Source organism: Strix uralensis, chromosome 25 (assembly GCF_047716275.1).
Source record: "Strix uralensis isolate ZFMK-TIS-50842 chromosome 25, bStrUra1, whole genome shotgun sequence".
In the NCBI taxonomy this organism is placed as follows: domain Eukaryota; kingdom Metazoa; phylum Chordata; class Aves; order Strigiformes; family Strigidae; genus Strix; species Strix uralensis.
In genome coordinates, this window is record NC_133996.1 from 1,368,048 (window position 1) to 1,383,699 (window position 15,652).

A 15,652-nucleotide genomic window follows, 5' to 3' on the forward strand; every position below is an offset into this window, starting at 1 on the left:
AGCGGCTTTTTATCCATGCTCCAGATGCCAAGCATGATCTTTCCCTTGAGCCCATCTGGCTCCATCTTCCAGCCAGCATCCCTTGGTTGATCTTCATTCAGGGTGGCGCCCCTCGTACCTGAGATCCTGCTGGGACAGTGTCCACACTCATGTAAAGCCTTCTGCTCTCTGATCACTTCTGGTTCCTTCCTTCCTCTTTTCATTTTCCTAGAAAGCTTTGAGTGCAGGACAACAGAGTGACCTGCCCTCTCTCACTGTTTGTCCTCACACATGTTGATCCCTGGGGAAAGCCAGTGCCCCCTCTCTAGCTCCCTGCTTCATATAGACACTTCCCAGGGATGCAGGTGGCCCTGGTCTGCACACAATCTGTGCCAGTAGTCCTCCAGCCTTCTTCACTTGTGGGTCCCCTGTACAGTGACATTCAGCTCCTGGTCCTGACCTGCCCCTAAGTCTCCCATTCAGGACTGTTGGATGCAGCCAGACACCCCCAGGCTTGGTGGTCTGAAGCCTCAGGTTGTACCTTAGGTTGATGGGTTCATTTGTCCCAGCACTTTTCCACCCAGGTTGTTACCCTGCTCTTGCTTGTCCTAGGAGCTGATGCACGTCTTTACAGCCTCCAGAGCCTCCCATAGCCCCTGCTGCCAGGACTGGCCCCAGCCTCCAGGCTCAGCCCGCAGCCCTGCTCCTAGGTGTACTGCTTTGCATCTGAGGCTATTAAAACATATTTTGTTGGAATGGGCCCAGTGAGGGAAGCGATCCAGCTCTGTGTGACTGCCTCATTATTCATCACTCCGCCAATCTTTATGTCATCTACAAATTTTATCCGGAGAGATTTGGTATTTACTGCCAAGTTATTGATGGCATGGTGAATAGCTTCTGGCCAAATGCTGACACCCCTTCAGCACTAAGATGATGTGGCCAGCCTGGGATCGTTTCCTAGCTTGCATGCTGATCTCCTCACTGACCTTCAGGATGTCACACAGCTCCATATCTGCAAAGGTATTTAAGCACATAAAGCTCCACACCAGTGACAGTAAGCACTAAGCTTTTTATACACCTGATTTCCTGGCATCATGCATGTCCTGGGTGCTGCAGCAAGGTCCACGGGGAAGCACCATTACCTCCGCAGAAGCAGCTTAAGAGCCATCAGATCCCATCTTTTCTTCCCCAAGGTGAGACACAGACTTCTCCAAACACTTAGGTTTCTGCTCCTGAGAGGAAGAAAGGAACTGGTTCCTGCCTCAAAGGAGATGACAGGAGAGCCCAGTGAAAGGGGGGCGAGGTGGGCAGTGTGCTGGCCATGGGGACTAGCAGCATCACACAGCAGGGTAGAGAGATGCTGGGGGAAGTTGCCACCGTGTGAGTTACAGCAGTCACTGCCTGTGCGTCCATGCTGACAGCCAGATCTGCACCGTGGGACAGCATTTCCTGAGCCCAGCTCCCCTGAGATACTGTCTTTACCCAGCCCATCTCAATCTGTCTTCCATGTGGGATCTTTCTAAGAGGCTTGCAGAGGTAGCAGGAGGGTACATGAGGAGTTCACCTGCCCACTGCAGACCCACACTGACATTCACCCTGAACGCTACCTGTGCTGTCATATGCTCCAGCTGTGCCCAGATCCCCATCAGCAACCCCCAGTGTCCTTGTGCACTGCCCCCGAGAGCAGCATCCTGCAGCAGTGACAGGGAGACAGGCTGCATGCCGGAGGGTGTCTGACATGGCAGCAGCCTGCCTGCACGGGCAATCAGCTGTCCAGGGTGCGGGGCTGGTTAATGAACGATGTGAAAGCATCAGCTGTGGGATTGCAGATCCCTTCCCCGTCCTGCCGGAGAAGAGGAGGGGCAGAGGAGGAGCAGGCCAGATAATGACCTTGCCCAGCTTGTTAACCTTCATCTCTCCCTGTAACGTACTTGGCTGCTTGACTCTCTTTTGTAATTAAAGCGCAGTGTTGTTTAACAATTAATAGGTCTGAAGGAAGTGCTTTCCAGCATGGACTTACAGAAAGCTGCAGAAACTGTCCAAGGCTTGTTGAAGTGAGAGCTGTCCTTGAGAAGGAGAGACAGGTCATGCGACCCCCCACCTGCACCCCCTGCCACCTCCTCCTGTGTCACCAGTGGTTATGGGCACTCAGTTGGAGTGGTTGGAGCCCAGCAGGGCAGCAGCAGCCACTCCAACCTTCACAAAATGTACCTCCTCTCATGCCTCTGCCGGACTGTTGGGACCTGGTATGAATTACACAGCTCTGGTCTGCCGTGGAGAGACACAGAGAGATGGAGCAGGCTGAAGACTGTTCTGGAGGAAGCTGAAACCAGACGCACTCCAACAGGATATAAGGCCCAAATATTTCACAGCATGGGGACTGAGCAGCTGAGCACGCTGCCCGGCCAGCACTTCAGTCCCCATCCCTGCTGACTCCTGGTCCAGATCTGAGGGATGCCTGGGGAGTACGTCACCCATGAGAGGAGCCTGGGTCACAGCTCATGGCTGTGGGCTCCCGTGCTCGCTCCTGGCCCTGTGCTCAGTGGCCTTTGGAGCAAAGATGTTCAGAGACCTGCAGCCCCATGGCTGCCCCAGTTGCTTGATGGAGATGCAACGCCTCCGGCAATTTGTTATGGTCTGCATTACCCTCCTGGGCTATTCAGGAGAGCCCTGACCATGGGATTTGTCTGACCAATCACGGTGTCTGTAGTTGGAATGCCTCCACAGGACCTGGCCACCCTGGGGGACTTGTCCTGCACCTGGCAAAGCCCAGATCTCCTGAGCCTGTTGGGATCTGCTCTGGGGGGGGGGGGTGATGAATTGTAGATGGCATCTGAATCACTGGGGGGTGATGGGATCCGCTGGAGGCGACTGGGAGGCTGACCCCGAGGGAGATGCCAATGAACAAATGCCCACCGTCAGCCAGACCTTCCCTCCTGCAGACCGGTTGTTTCCAGCAGAGATCTCTTGAGCAGGGTGATATCCCAGTGCCTGGGGGTCTGCATCAGGAACCAGCCTTTGCTGGCATGCCCAAACAAGGAGAGCGGGGGAGGCTGAGTCTCTGTGCTGAGAGAACTGCTGTTTTACGAAGGGCAGAGACACGTGCACGCAACGATGGTCCAACAAACATCATGCCTTGCTGCTGAGCAAGTGGGACAGCACCAGATCTGGGATGTTTTCCGTCCGTGGTTCGTGACACACGTGATGTGCACGTTGATCCGTGCAGCCAGCCTGAGGGAGCAGGCTCGGTGAGGGTTAACCTGGGAATCAGCCAGGCAGCTGCCAAAGCACTATAGATTTTGGAGCAGTAACTCTTCAGCTGGAGAGTGAAAAGGGGACAGCTAATGAGGCTCATGAGATCTGTTAATACTTAACCTAATGCAACACCTACGAGCCCTGCTGATAAATCAGAGATGAGCCCCAGCATGTTGTGCCGGCAGCCATACGGTCTGCCAGCAAAGCTCCAGCATCGGGGCTATCAGGGCCGGGGTGGGGGGGGGGGGGGGATCCTTCCCTCTTGCCATCACAGGGGCTGAGCTTCCCTTCCCCACTCTCCCTTCCCAGGAGCCTGGTGAAGACCTGCACGTCCAGACCCCTGTTGTTGGGACAAAATGCTTCAGAGATATCTGGAAGGCAATGAGAAACACCATCTTGGAAGGATCATGGGCTCAGCCCTAGAAAGGTCACAAGCCTGTGGAAGTTCAGTCTAATGGTCTGAGGGTGGGAGACTTGGGGGGGGTGCAACTTGACATTCAGGTTTTTAAAACCTCTCTAGGAAAATCTAGCTTTGGTTTAATCAGCACTGATTAGCCTCCACTGGCGGAGTGGGGAGAGGTGGCTGTCCGCAGCCCTGCACACGCCGAGGGCTTGATTTCCAGCACTTGCGCTGATTCTCGAGCTGTTCAGAGATGTCTGTGCTCCCGCTTAGCGCCACGATTCATTTCTCATGCAAAAATCATGACCAAACAACAGCAGCAGAGCCCTCCTGGTGGGACCACATTACAAGGTGGTGGGTAAAGAGGTGCCCCCTACCATGAGAAATAGCGAGGCTGCTCCTCCCTGGGAGGTGTAAGACATTTCAGCTGCAAAGTTAGCTCCCAGTCCAAACTTTTCTAATGTCCTGGTAACAGCAGAAAAGAAAGCACATTAGTGAACCTTCAGTGGTAAAGGAAAAGAAAACAATTATCTGGCATCCTGTTGTGGATGCATTTCTGGCCTCATGGTCTGATGTACAGGTAGGGCTGGCAAGAGGTCAGTTTTTGTCAGCACTATTCCCATGACAGACGTCACTGTTACAGAAGGGCACATGAAAACAGGTCCTGGGGAATGCTAATGCTTCAAACATACCTGTGTCGGGTGCTTAAGGCTGAGTGAAGATGGCACAGCTGGATTCCTGGTCAGAAGATGTGGTACGACCTTGGCAGGATGTGGATGGTTCTCTGCTTAGGACCTGGCTGTGTCTGCATCTGATGTTTTCTCTGTTCTTGTTCTTGCCCATGGTGCTCATGGAACAAGTTGGGATCAGTTGATGTAACCCAAAAAACTCACAGGCTCTACCATCTGGTCTGGACACCTTCAGACATCTGAGGAGGTGGCTCCAGTGAGATGCTCTGAAAATTGCTGTGATTAGAGATGAGTGAAAAATGACACATTGGATCAGTAAAAATTATACTAAATCCGCATCCTTTAAAAGAAAGGTAGTGTTTCAGAATGATCTCAGTTTTAATGACCTAAAAACTTCCATTGGTTTTATCTCCTCCTTCACCAAAAAGGCAAAAGGGATAAGAAGCTGAGGAAGACAAGAAAAATGAAAAGAAAGGGAGACGTGAAATCCCAGGTTGGGAAACTATTGTCTTTTGGGAGAAGCACCAGGACATCTGAAATAAACTAGAAAAATTATTTCAGGGAAAAGTGTACGAATGGCATGTTTCTGCTAGTCCTCATAATATTACTCCAGTGCTCCTGGTGATGGTAGGGGTTTTACTGCATTCTGCCATTTGTACTTCCCTTCCAACCTACTTGACTGTTCATCATCTGGGTGTGAAGCCGAGCAAATACACCAAGAAGGAATTATTGAGCTGAGCCTCTGAAATCATGGACGCTCGCCTGCTGTCCTCAACGCCTCTAGAAATCCACAGTGAGCAAACTCCGAGAGAGAATTACATTTCTGCTTGATGTGTTGCCAATCACCGCCATTTCACAGAATTTGAATCATGTTTCTCTAACAGGAAGCAATTTTCTCTGTTAAATCCAGCAGGTCTGTGCTAACCTTGGATCAAAGATGCCCTGAGACTTCGTGGGTTTCCCTGGTGTTTCTATGCTCTGTTTCTGACTTTGGCTACAGAGGTCACCCATGGCGGGGTTTATCTTTGCTGTCAATAATCTTGTCTGGCCGATGTGGGACAGCACAGGCTGTCTGATCCCAGATAGTGCACGTCTGTGCATGATGTTTAGCAGTTTCAGTGCCATGAGGTAAGTTTTGAAAGATAAAGTCCTGGCATTTCTTTCACCTAGTATGTTCGCATGATCTTTTGTACTTGGTCTTCGCTGAACTTGGGAGACATTTTGTAGGGAGCATTTTCTTTGAAATGATCAAATTCTGGTTTGGGATGTTGTCATGGTACGTACCACAAATGCCTCTGTCTGCTATTCCACTTTGTCAGTCTCTTCAGAGTCTCTTGAAAGGCCAGTGCTGAAGCAGCTCTCCACTAGCCACTATTTTGCATTCAGCCAGCATTTTTTCAATATCATGACTGCTGCATGCTGCCTAACAGGTGCTCTGGACAGTGATTTGGATGATAGCTTCCAAACAAGGAAAAACACAAATTGGCCTCCCTCCAGAATCATAAGACTAGCTCAAAAATCAGAAGATTTGAAAACAATTGCTGGAGTGCGTTCTGCCTTCTCAGGATGCTTTCATCATCCCATTTGCAAGCAGTCTCCATCATCATGTGCCCTAGAAACTTGCACATTTGAAAGAGAGCCAAGACTGCTTTGCTCACATGGTGCTGGGACCGGAGGCTATGTGAATATAGCATCAAACATCACCAGATGTACATTGAGGTCACAAGATCTGGTCACTCTGCAAAGACTTAGGGCTTATCTTTGTCTTCCCCAACCTTCGATTATCAACAGAGCATCCCCATGAGATGGTCTCTGCCTCCCACCAGGTCATTGCCTTGAGCTTCCATCTGCTCCTTGGAGGAGGACACAGGAGGAAGATGACCATAGGCAGGACCCTGATGACTTTGAGCCACCAGGGATGGGTGATCCTTTGCTAATGTTCCAGGCACAAGGTGACACAAGTTTCATTTTGTAATTGTCAGGTGCCAACCCTCCTACTGGGACTGGAGCAGCCTCCTGTCCGGGCAGGGAGGCAGGTCTAACCAGGCTCAAGGGAGACCGGCTGAAAGAGCGAGGGACCATGACCGAGGGCCTGCCAGTACAATTCCCTGGTGGTTTTCTATCTGTGACTAGTCAGAAAGCAAAATAAAAAGAAGGCAAGCAGTCAGCCAACCCACTTAACTGCAGTTTTCCTCCATCAGGATCTATTTAGTTTTATTCAGTCTGACATCTCTCAGAGAGAAGAAGAAATTCTGGGAGCCTAAAGCCAGAGGGAGACCACACAGTGTGTGCTGGCCATACTGGGGGAGCTCGTCTCCCTTATTGCATCTGACACCAGGCAAGAGGAGCCAGGGTCTGTGGCTGTGGGTTTGAGAAGGCTTTCCAGGGATGGAGGCAGTGTGTGTCCCCCCCCGCCATGCTGGCTGTGCACTCATCAGGATCCTGATTTCACTGACCTGCAGATGCAGCTCCCCAGAGCCTGGTGGACTCTGCACTGCCCTAGACCCCAAGCCCCTGGGTCTCCATCACACAAGAGCAGGTGGCTTTGGGCAAAGCCCTGCTCCAAGATGCTCCAGCTGTGAGTCGGGGAGGATGAAGTTAAGCTGATGCACTTGAATCCACAGCTGGATGTTGTGAACAGAAGCACATCTGTATCACTGCTTTCCAGGAAAGCCCCTTTTCAGCCCAAATTGAGAGAATTTAACAGTCTGTAACACAGAGAAGGGGAAGGAACAGAACCACCGGGATGCACCATTCCCTATAGCACACCTCTTAGTTGTGGGATTTGTCATACACCAATGCATGGGGGATGTAATGAGATATGGGGCAGGGTGCTCCAGAGGGGGAAGCACTGAAGGCTGACAGACCATGGGAGGTAGATGGTTCCCAGCCTGTGGCCAGCCCTACACAGGGGTCACCATCAGATGCCAGCCTTCTGGATACAGCTCCTGCCAAGGCTGACAGCCAGTCATGCCAAGGACACAGCACTGGTCCAGGAGAAGGTGCCTAACAGTGTGGGCGAAGTGATAGCACTGTCAAAATGATGTTGTGGAGGGCATATGTCAATTTGGGGTTCCATAGTAATGATGCCAGAATCAGTCTCTCAGCCCATCCTGCCCCACTACGAGCCATTTCTGATCATGCTCCAGATAAGGGTTAAGCAGACACTGTGCAGAAGACACACTGCATCACCCAGGGACCTCTTTGCCTTGGTCTGGAGCAACAAGCCCAGCCTGTGTTTGTCAGCACAGCTCTGCAGGACAACCAGCTGGCTGAAGGCAGATGTCTGCATTGCTGATGCCAAGCTATCCCAGACAGAACAGTCCTGGGGGAGCTCATCACACCTCTGGCAGCAGCACAGACCCGTAATGTAAATGATTTTCCCAGCACAGATTCTCCAGGTATTCCCATCCTCACTCAGGTGAAGTCTGCACCTTTCCCAGGCTGCACCTTCTGAGAGGGGCACAGCTAACCCTGAACCTGAACTGACCATCTCCGAGAGCTGGCAGAGCCCCTGCACGTGTCCATATGAGCCGTTCAGAGCTCCTTCCTTGCTGGCTGCACAGACCCCTTTTGCCCAGCCCTCCTTCCTGAGCAGTTTTGTTACAGCAGCATCACCCCCAGCTGACTTTGAGATGTGATCTTGCAGCCCCTGCCACCCAAAACGCTGCTGCATCAATCTCCTGCCCAGCCAATGCTCTCCCTGCATCACGCCTCTCTTCTCCTGTTTTCCCTTTTACTAGCACATCAATCCTAACTACTTATCTCCATTCCCAAAGCCATTCCATCCTGTCCCTCTCTCTTTCACTGGAGGATTTTCTCTGTGTTTGTACCACAGCGACCACAGAGAGCATCTTACCCATACCAAGACCCCTTGCAGCAGCACAGTGGCACAACCAGCTGCCCTGGCCCTCCATCTGCATATGGCATCACCCAGGACACCGCCTCCTCCTCTGTCCTGATTCAGGGACTGTCCACCCTTGGTCCAGGATGGTGCAGGACCAAGGAGGTCTCAGAGAAGAGCAGTAGGAATGAGTGGAGGTGTGCAAGGCCTGGCTGACTGGGAGAGACTGAGTGGCTCAGCCTATTTAGTATATCAAGGGAAGGTTAAGAGGCAACTTGATCATAGTCTATAAATACTTATGGAGGGAGGAGATTTCTGATAATGGAGGGTTTTTTAATCTAGCAGATAAAAAATGTAATGAGATTCAATGGCTGGAAGCTGAAGCTAGAAAAACCTAAATTGGAAATAAGATGCATCTTTTAAACAGGGAGTATAATTAACCATTGGAGCAATTTGCTAAGAGATGTGGCGGATTCTCCATCATTTGTGGTCTTTAAATCAAGACTTTCTGAAAGAGATGTTCTCCCTCAGCTAGAAGTCACTGGGTTCAAGAGTGCCATTGCTGGGGGAGAAGAACAGTACCCTGCCCTACAGGGGTCACAGGGGATGCCCTCGATGCACTGTGGTGACCCCCAAAATCCCTGATGCCCTCCTAGGCTGGATTCTCCATCATCTCACAGCCCATGTGCTAATTTGCACAGTGGCAAAAATTCCCAGATAAGAATGAGAACGTGTTTCCTCTGGGGAGCTGGGGGACAGACACAGTGAGGAACTGGACCTCACGCATCCACTGAGCATCTCCCATTTGCCCAGATCATGGGTACGTGATGTGAATGAGACCGGGAGAACTCAAGGCACACGTGGAGAGGAGATCCAGAGCTGGTGGGTCTCCCAGCCCATCTTGTCCAGCCCCTGCAGAGGACGTGCCAGAGAGGAGGGCAGGATCTCTGCTCAGCCTTGACTCCCTTGCAGAAAGCTGTGTGCATCCACCCACCTTGTCATCTGCCCCCTTCCCTGCAAGGCAGACCCGCGGGCACCCCACGGGCTCTCCACACCACCACACCATGGGTCCTGGCCTCAGCGCCTGGTGCTTGGGGTGGCTGCTCCCATGGCCCTGGCAGCCACGCACACTCCTCGCTGGTGCTGTTACTTCCCTGCGCTTTTTTTTCCCCTTGGTTTCTTTCTTGATATTTTTTCCTTGCTGCCCTAATTTTTTTTTTTTTTTTCACCTATAATTTTCTCCATTGACTTTAATTAAGCTCTCCCCAGGCTCGCTCTGTAGGCAGGCTTCCCCGGGTCTAATTAGACTCTCATCATAAGTAATCTACATGGAAAGCAAACATGTGTGTGTGTGTGAGAGCCAGTGAGATTTATAGAGAGCATGCAGGGAGCAGATGGGTGCATAAAACACTACAAATAATTCTGGTACAGATGCAGAAAAGGCAGGCGCTATGGTGGGGACCGGAGTCTTCCCCACATGCTCACATAAGTCAAATCTCTGTCTCTCTCTCTCTCTAGGTATCACCACATTTCCCACAATAAAATCAATAGTGCAGATCAGAGTAAATCATCTTTGACTGGGAAAGCAGGACTCGTTGATAGCAGCGATTCCCAGATGAGACTTAAGGAGATGTCTCACACTGATCTGTTTCTAACCATGTACTTAAGACCCAAGGTGTATGCTGAAGTAATTATCGGAGGTAGGCTGCCCGTGGTGAGAGCTTTGTGCTGTTTGCTCAGGGATGGAGAATGGTTTATGATGTGGGGCCAAGGCGCCCGGCACAGCCCGGGAGTTGGCTGCCCCGCACGCCTCCCCAACACAACGCTGTGAGCAGAGAAATTTGGCCTAAGGGGAAAAGTGAGCTTGGAAACAGGCAGGTTTGAGACTAAGGAAGGGAGATAAAAATAGTCACCAGTGGGGGGGCTGGGAGTTTTCTCCCCCTGCGATGCCAATGCCTGCCTGCCTCCAACTGCCTGCCTCCTGGCAGCCACGGACAGCCCGGGGTCAGGAGAGGTCTTGGGATCCCATTGGCAGCTTGGGGGAGAGGGAAGCCAAGGTCCAGCTCCAGGCACAGCTCCATCTATGACCCTTCAATTCTCCCTGCACCACTGAGGGCATCTGTCATGTCAAGGTGGGGAGGGGGACCCAGTACATGCCATGGGGCTCTGAACCCCTCTCCTTGAAGCTCCTCGGGTTTCTCTGGCAAGGAGGAGGTGTCTGTCCTCTGCCCATTCCCCAGCCCCAGAGGCATTTTGTGCCTGCACTACATGCCTGTACCCCCAACCCTGAGCAGCATGGGCAACCGTGCTGTGCAGGGTGGAAGCCACCAGAGGTGTGTGAGATGCTTCTCTGGTGGCTGAGTCTGCCAGGACCATGGCCATGCCCTAGGATGTGGTTTGTATCCCATGGGCTGGGGGCATGTAACTCTGATGTGCCCCATGGGCTGGACTCACCCTTCTTCCCCTCTCAGTGTGACCTTCCTTTCTTATCATCCTCATCAATTTTATTGCTGCTGAGGGATAGGACTGGCAGCTGATCATTCCCAAGGGAGTCTCACCACTTCATCTGCTTCCCAGAGGCTGATTGGGATTTCTCTAGTGCATCTGTCATTCGCAGTGATTGACCCAGGGGCAGAAATGTGGCTTTATAGACTGTGTATCTAGCACAGGGCGAAGACCCAGAGTATTATACACCAGAGCACAGCTGCCCTTATGTACTCTGCCTGGATGCAGGGTCATCTCTGCCCTTGGAGGAAGGAGGCAAAAACCCTACCTTGTGCTCTGCTGGTCAAACACTGGCCAGAAAGACATGCCCTGAGTGTCTTCAAATGGGAGATAGTGGGAGAGATTGGAGATGGGTGAGGACAAGGAGTCTGCATGTGACAATGGTGTCTGCACATCAGTGGTCTCACAGGGTTTGGACATGCTCCCATGTTTGCTTTGCCCCAGGACCTTTCTGGCAGGAGTCCCAGTCCTTGTGTAGGTACAGGAGGTGCATGGTGTGAGTACGTGGTGGCTCCCTGACCACCAGCTCCTGCAATGTTCCCCTCTCCCTCCCTAGCACCCTGCATAGAAGGATGCTGTGGAAATGTGTTGGCATGATGGAGGGACAGAGAAGGGTCTTTTCTGCTGCACCACGGAGGCAGACTCCTCTCTTGGGTGGTCTCTGATCATCACTGGCTTAAGACACTCTCACTACATGGGGAGCAGGGCACCCAAGACATGGGTTGGATACCCAGTGTTAGGTTGCATGCATGTCCCACCTACCACTACAGCAGAGGTTTGGGCTGAGCCTGTCACTGTGACCGTTGATCTTGGCCACTGTGTGCACAATAATGGCCTGAATTGCTGGGGACACTGGCAACCTGGGCCTGACATGGAAGCGTGTGGCACTGGCTCTTGGCAAGTTATACTGAATGTGACAGCTCTGAGAGAGGAAGAAAGTGCTGTTGGCCATGGGGCAGGGCCTGTGATTCACTGAGTTTAAAGAGAGGAGAAACCATTGGGCCACCTAGATCTGGTGGTTTCAGCTTTTTCTGGTGTGAGCTGTCACTGGGCATGTTCTTGGACAGGTAATTTAAGCCCTGTTGGCAGACTGTGGCTCTTTTTCATTGCCTTTGAGGACCTTTCTGGTTGGTCTTGTGGCATTTACTAACATAGGCTGGAAATGGCAAGATCCGGTCACCACCACCTCCCAAATGAGGTTTCCTACACTAATCTGCAGTTCGAGCCCAAAGTTTGTAGCTGAAACATCTTTGCAGAAGAATCAAGAGATGAAGCCTCCCCCTTCTGTAGTTAAATTCCCTTGCAGTGAAAATATGTACCTTGTTTCCAACAAAAATGGTTCTAGCTGGTTGTCTAACTTCGTATGGATTCTGTCTCTGTAGACCTAAGAGCTCTGCTAGACCTGGGATTTAATCGCCTTTGAATTTACAGTGTGTTTATCCTTCCTGTTGAGTTGTGCTTGCCGAGTCTTCCCCCAGCAAGGTGTTTTTTCCAGCCCTTGTATGATTTCTGTGGCTCTTTCCTCAGCATTTGCAAACTTTCCACAACCTCTAGAAAATCCAGACACCAAAACCACATCCAGCATTCCAGTACGTGCCTCAGCAACACTTTTTCGTGCGGTGTATAATTAGACTGTGAAACTCTTTGCCACACTATACGTCATGAAGACCGAAAATGTAAATGTCTGGAAAGGCAGGTTCGACACATTCCTGGATGATAGGGCCACTGATGGCTGCCACAGGACCTGCTGGACTGACCCAAATGTTATGTGCAACTCTGGGAATCCCTGAATCATTGGCTGTCAGAAGCCAGGAAAAATACCATGGGAAAGGATGGCTCAGTGCTGGCCTCGCACCTCTGAGCATTTGCTGCTGACCTGGTTGGAGATGGCCCAGGGGTTAGATGGAGCTTGGGTCCGGCACAGTCCGGTCACTCCAGTCTTGTGTGCGTGGAAAGAAAAAGACTTTAAACAGTTAAACACCAGCTTCTCCCATGCAAGGGGGTCTCTTGGGCTGCTCACCCCAGGCTCCTCTGCCGACATTGGAGACAAAAGGTCATTTCCAGGACATGAATTAACTTGTCCTGCACTAATCATGTGCAACAGGGCAGACAACTCATCCCATTGCTGCTGACCTGCAGGTGTGGGAGACATGAGCCCCAAGGAAACATCTTCCTGAACCACCTTTGTGCCCCACTGCCTCCCAGGAAGAAGGATGGTAACCTTGGCTACACCCCCTCTGCAGGGGCCGTGGTCAGCCCTGCAAGCTCCCGTTGCAGATGGAAAGCACTGAGATAGGTGCAGCTCCCCACCACCTCTTGATTCCTCAATACCATGATCACACATGAGATGAACCCAAGCTGCCTCCAGATGGTTGGGGAAAAACAGTCAGCAGCCAAGCTGGCACTGTGTCCACAGACCTCCTCTGGATCCCCCATGGTGTGGACATTATCCAGAGAGCTTTTCCAGTTGTCTTTAGGGTCTGGGCTATCAAATCCAGTATCAAGGCCCTGTTTGAAAGCACCTAGTGGAGAAATGATGGGTAACTAGAGGAGACAGACTGCAAAGGCAATTCAACCTCTCGACACCAGTTTCAGTGAGTAACTCACCAGAGCTGGGTCTCTCTCTAGCAGCTGCTGAACCTTGTCTGTGCTCTTCTGATGCATATGGGGACTGGGCAGAGTCTGAGCTCTGGACCTGCTGGATATGATGTACCTCATTTCTCTGGTCACAAAATCATTTAGCATTAACACTGGAGGGCTGCAGACACCCTCAACCAGCTCTTTTCAGACTCTTGACATGTGAAATGAGACCGATTGTTGAGATTACTATTATTTTTAGGGTGATTTGAAAATGTTTGTCCCATGTAGATGTTGTTTGACATTCTCTTTAGATACAAAGAGGCTGAAGAGCACTTCATTGTTCTTGCATGTTGCAAGTGCTTCCTTCCAAATATACAGAACAGAAATACTCATTGACCACGACTGCCACTCCTCCCTTGTTATGAGCAATTTTACCATCTCTACATAGTATCACCCTTTGCCATTACGGGGATTTATTTTATTCCTAACATACTCTAAAACCTCTTCACCTTGACAGCCCAGGAGCTTGTCCCAATATTTTTGCCACTTGTGACATGAGGACTGTCACTCTCTGGTCAGGGGAGCAGGTGTGGAGAGGTGCAAGTGGCTGGAAAGCCTGGGGAGAGGGATGGGAGGATGGGATGAGTGCCAGAAGAGTATGGGAAAGATCAGAGCTGTGACCACACTTCTGAGCTCCTCCTGAAGGCACATTGGAGTCAACTGGTGTGGGTATTGTAAAGCCCAAAGCTGGTTCTGGTGGCACTGGCAGGCTGTATGCAGAGAGGAGAGGTGAGGCTGGGGACTGGAAATTTGAGGGGACTCCGGGCTGTGTTGCTGTGGTCACCCACCCAGTCTCTACAGAGGATGTCTTGGAGCAGCATGGTGCTGCAAGGCAGGGTTTCACCACTGCTGCTCAGGAGGCACAGCTGGAGCGTCCCCACATCGCAGCCCCTGTCACTCTTCTTCTCCCTTGGTGGCATCCACAGGCTGGGGGTTCCCAACTGCTGTCTTCAGGGCAAGTTTGACTACAGGGCAGGGAAACACCATCCCTCTCCAGCATATACTCTGTCACGTCTTTGGGATAAATACCATCTCCTCTCTACAAACTACCTCCACTCTGGGTATTACCACCCCCTCTCAGACTGCTCTGGACCGCATGCTCCTCCAGGGACTTTAAACAGGAGAGATGGAGGGAGGGAGGGAAATACATCTGTCTTCCAATTTCTAGCTAAGCCATGTCAGGGACAGTGTCCCAGTCAGGTCTGGCTTCTGTGCAGCATCACAGCCTTTTGTGGTGCCCTGGAGCAGGGGAAGGAGCACCTGACCCAGACCTGCCTGGGGCCTGTCAGCCACCTCCACGCTCCTCACACACGAACAGGGCACAGTGCTCTCCCGGTGCCAGAGTCCCCACTGAATCCCATTTGTGAGGCTCTGGGTGTGCAGCCAGGAGCAGGAACTGGCAGTTTTCCTGCACCAAGTAATCTGCAGCTTGCCAGTCCCTGGATTGTGGTGGCCTGGACATATTGCAAAGGTGGAGAGAGATTTGCAGATAAAGGGGTTGGTGACGAATTGATAAACCTGCCATGGATGTCCCACCATCACAGGAGAACCGTGTTCCCAGCAGAGCCAATCTCAGGGCAGGCTGTGCACACACATGGGAGGAGATGTGCCCACAGCTGACTTTGGGATGACTTCCCTGCTTCTTTCTTGCCATGTCAGGACATTCAGAGGATGTTCTCCACCTCCTCCAGGGCACAAGCAGCAGCTGAGCACTTGTGTAAGAACTTCTCTGAGCTTGCAAACAGCTTCTGATACAGCTCACACTTTGGGAACGTTGGTACGTGGAGATTCAGCAGAAGAGGGATTTTCCCCTGGATGGGACATTATCCAGGTAATGCCAAAGTTTAATGGTTTTGCCTCTGCCAAAAACCTGTGGTCCCTTAAGTGCAAGATCTGCAGCGGCCATTTCTGTGGATAATAAATTCTCAGTGTCATTCTGGGGGGAAAGATCAGGAATTTGGCTGCATTTCAACAAATCATTTTGGCTGAAAGCAAAATGGGGCATGGGGAGGAGAATGTAAGATTTCCACTTTACCCCTGCAGAAGACTTTTTCTTTTAAAACTGACCATGTTGATAGAGTGAAAGGAAAACCAAGGGGAGAAAAGATAGAAAATCAAAACCCACTTTTTGTGGACTAAGTTATTTCAGATTAACTCAGAATGTTTCATTGTGCCATTGCCATGGAAAAAAACAGGAAGTTTCTAATTTGATTTAGGACTAACAATTGATCTTTGGTTTGCCTTTTAGTCCCCAAATGAAAAGTCATGGAGCTCTGCCTGACCCTGTGATGACTTTCTGCAGGAGCCTGAGATATCCCAAATTGCTGACATTGCTCTGAG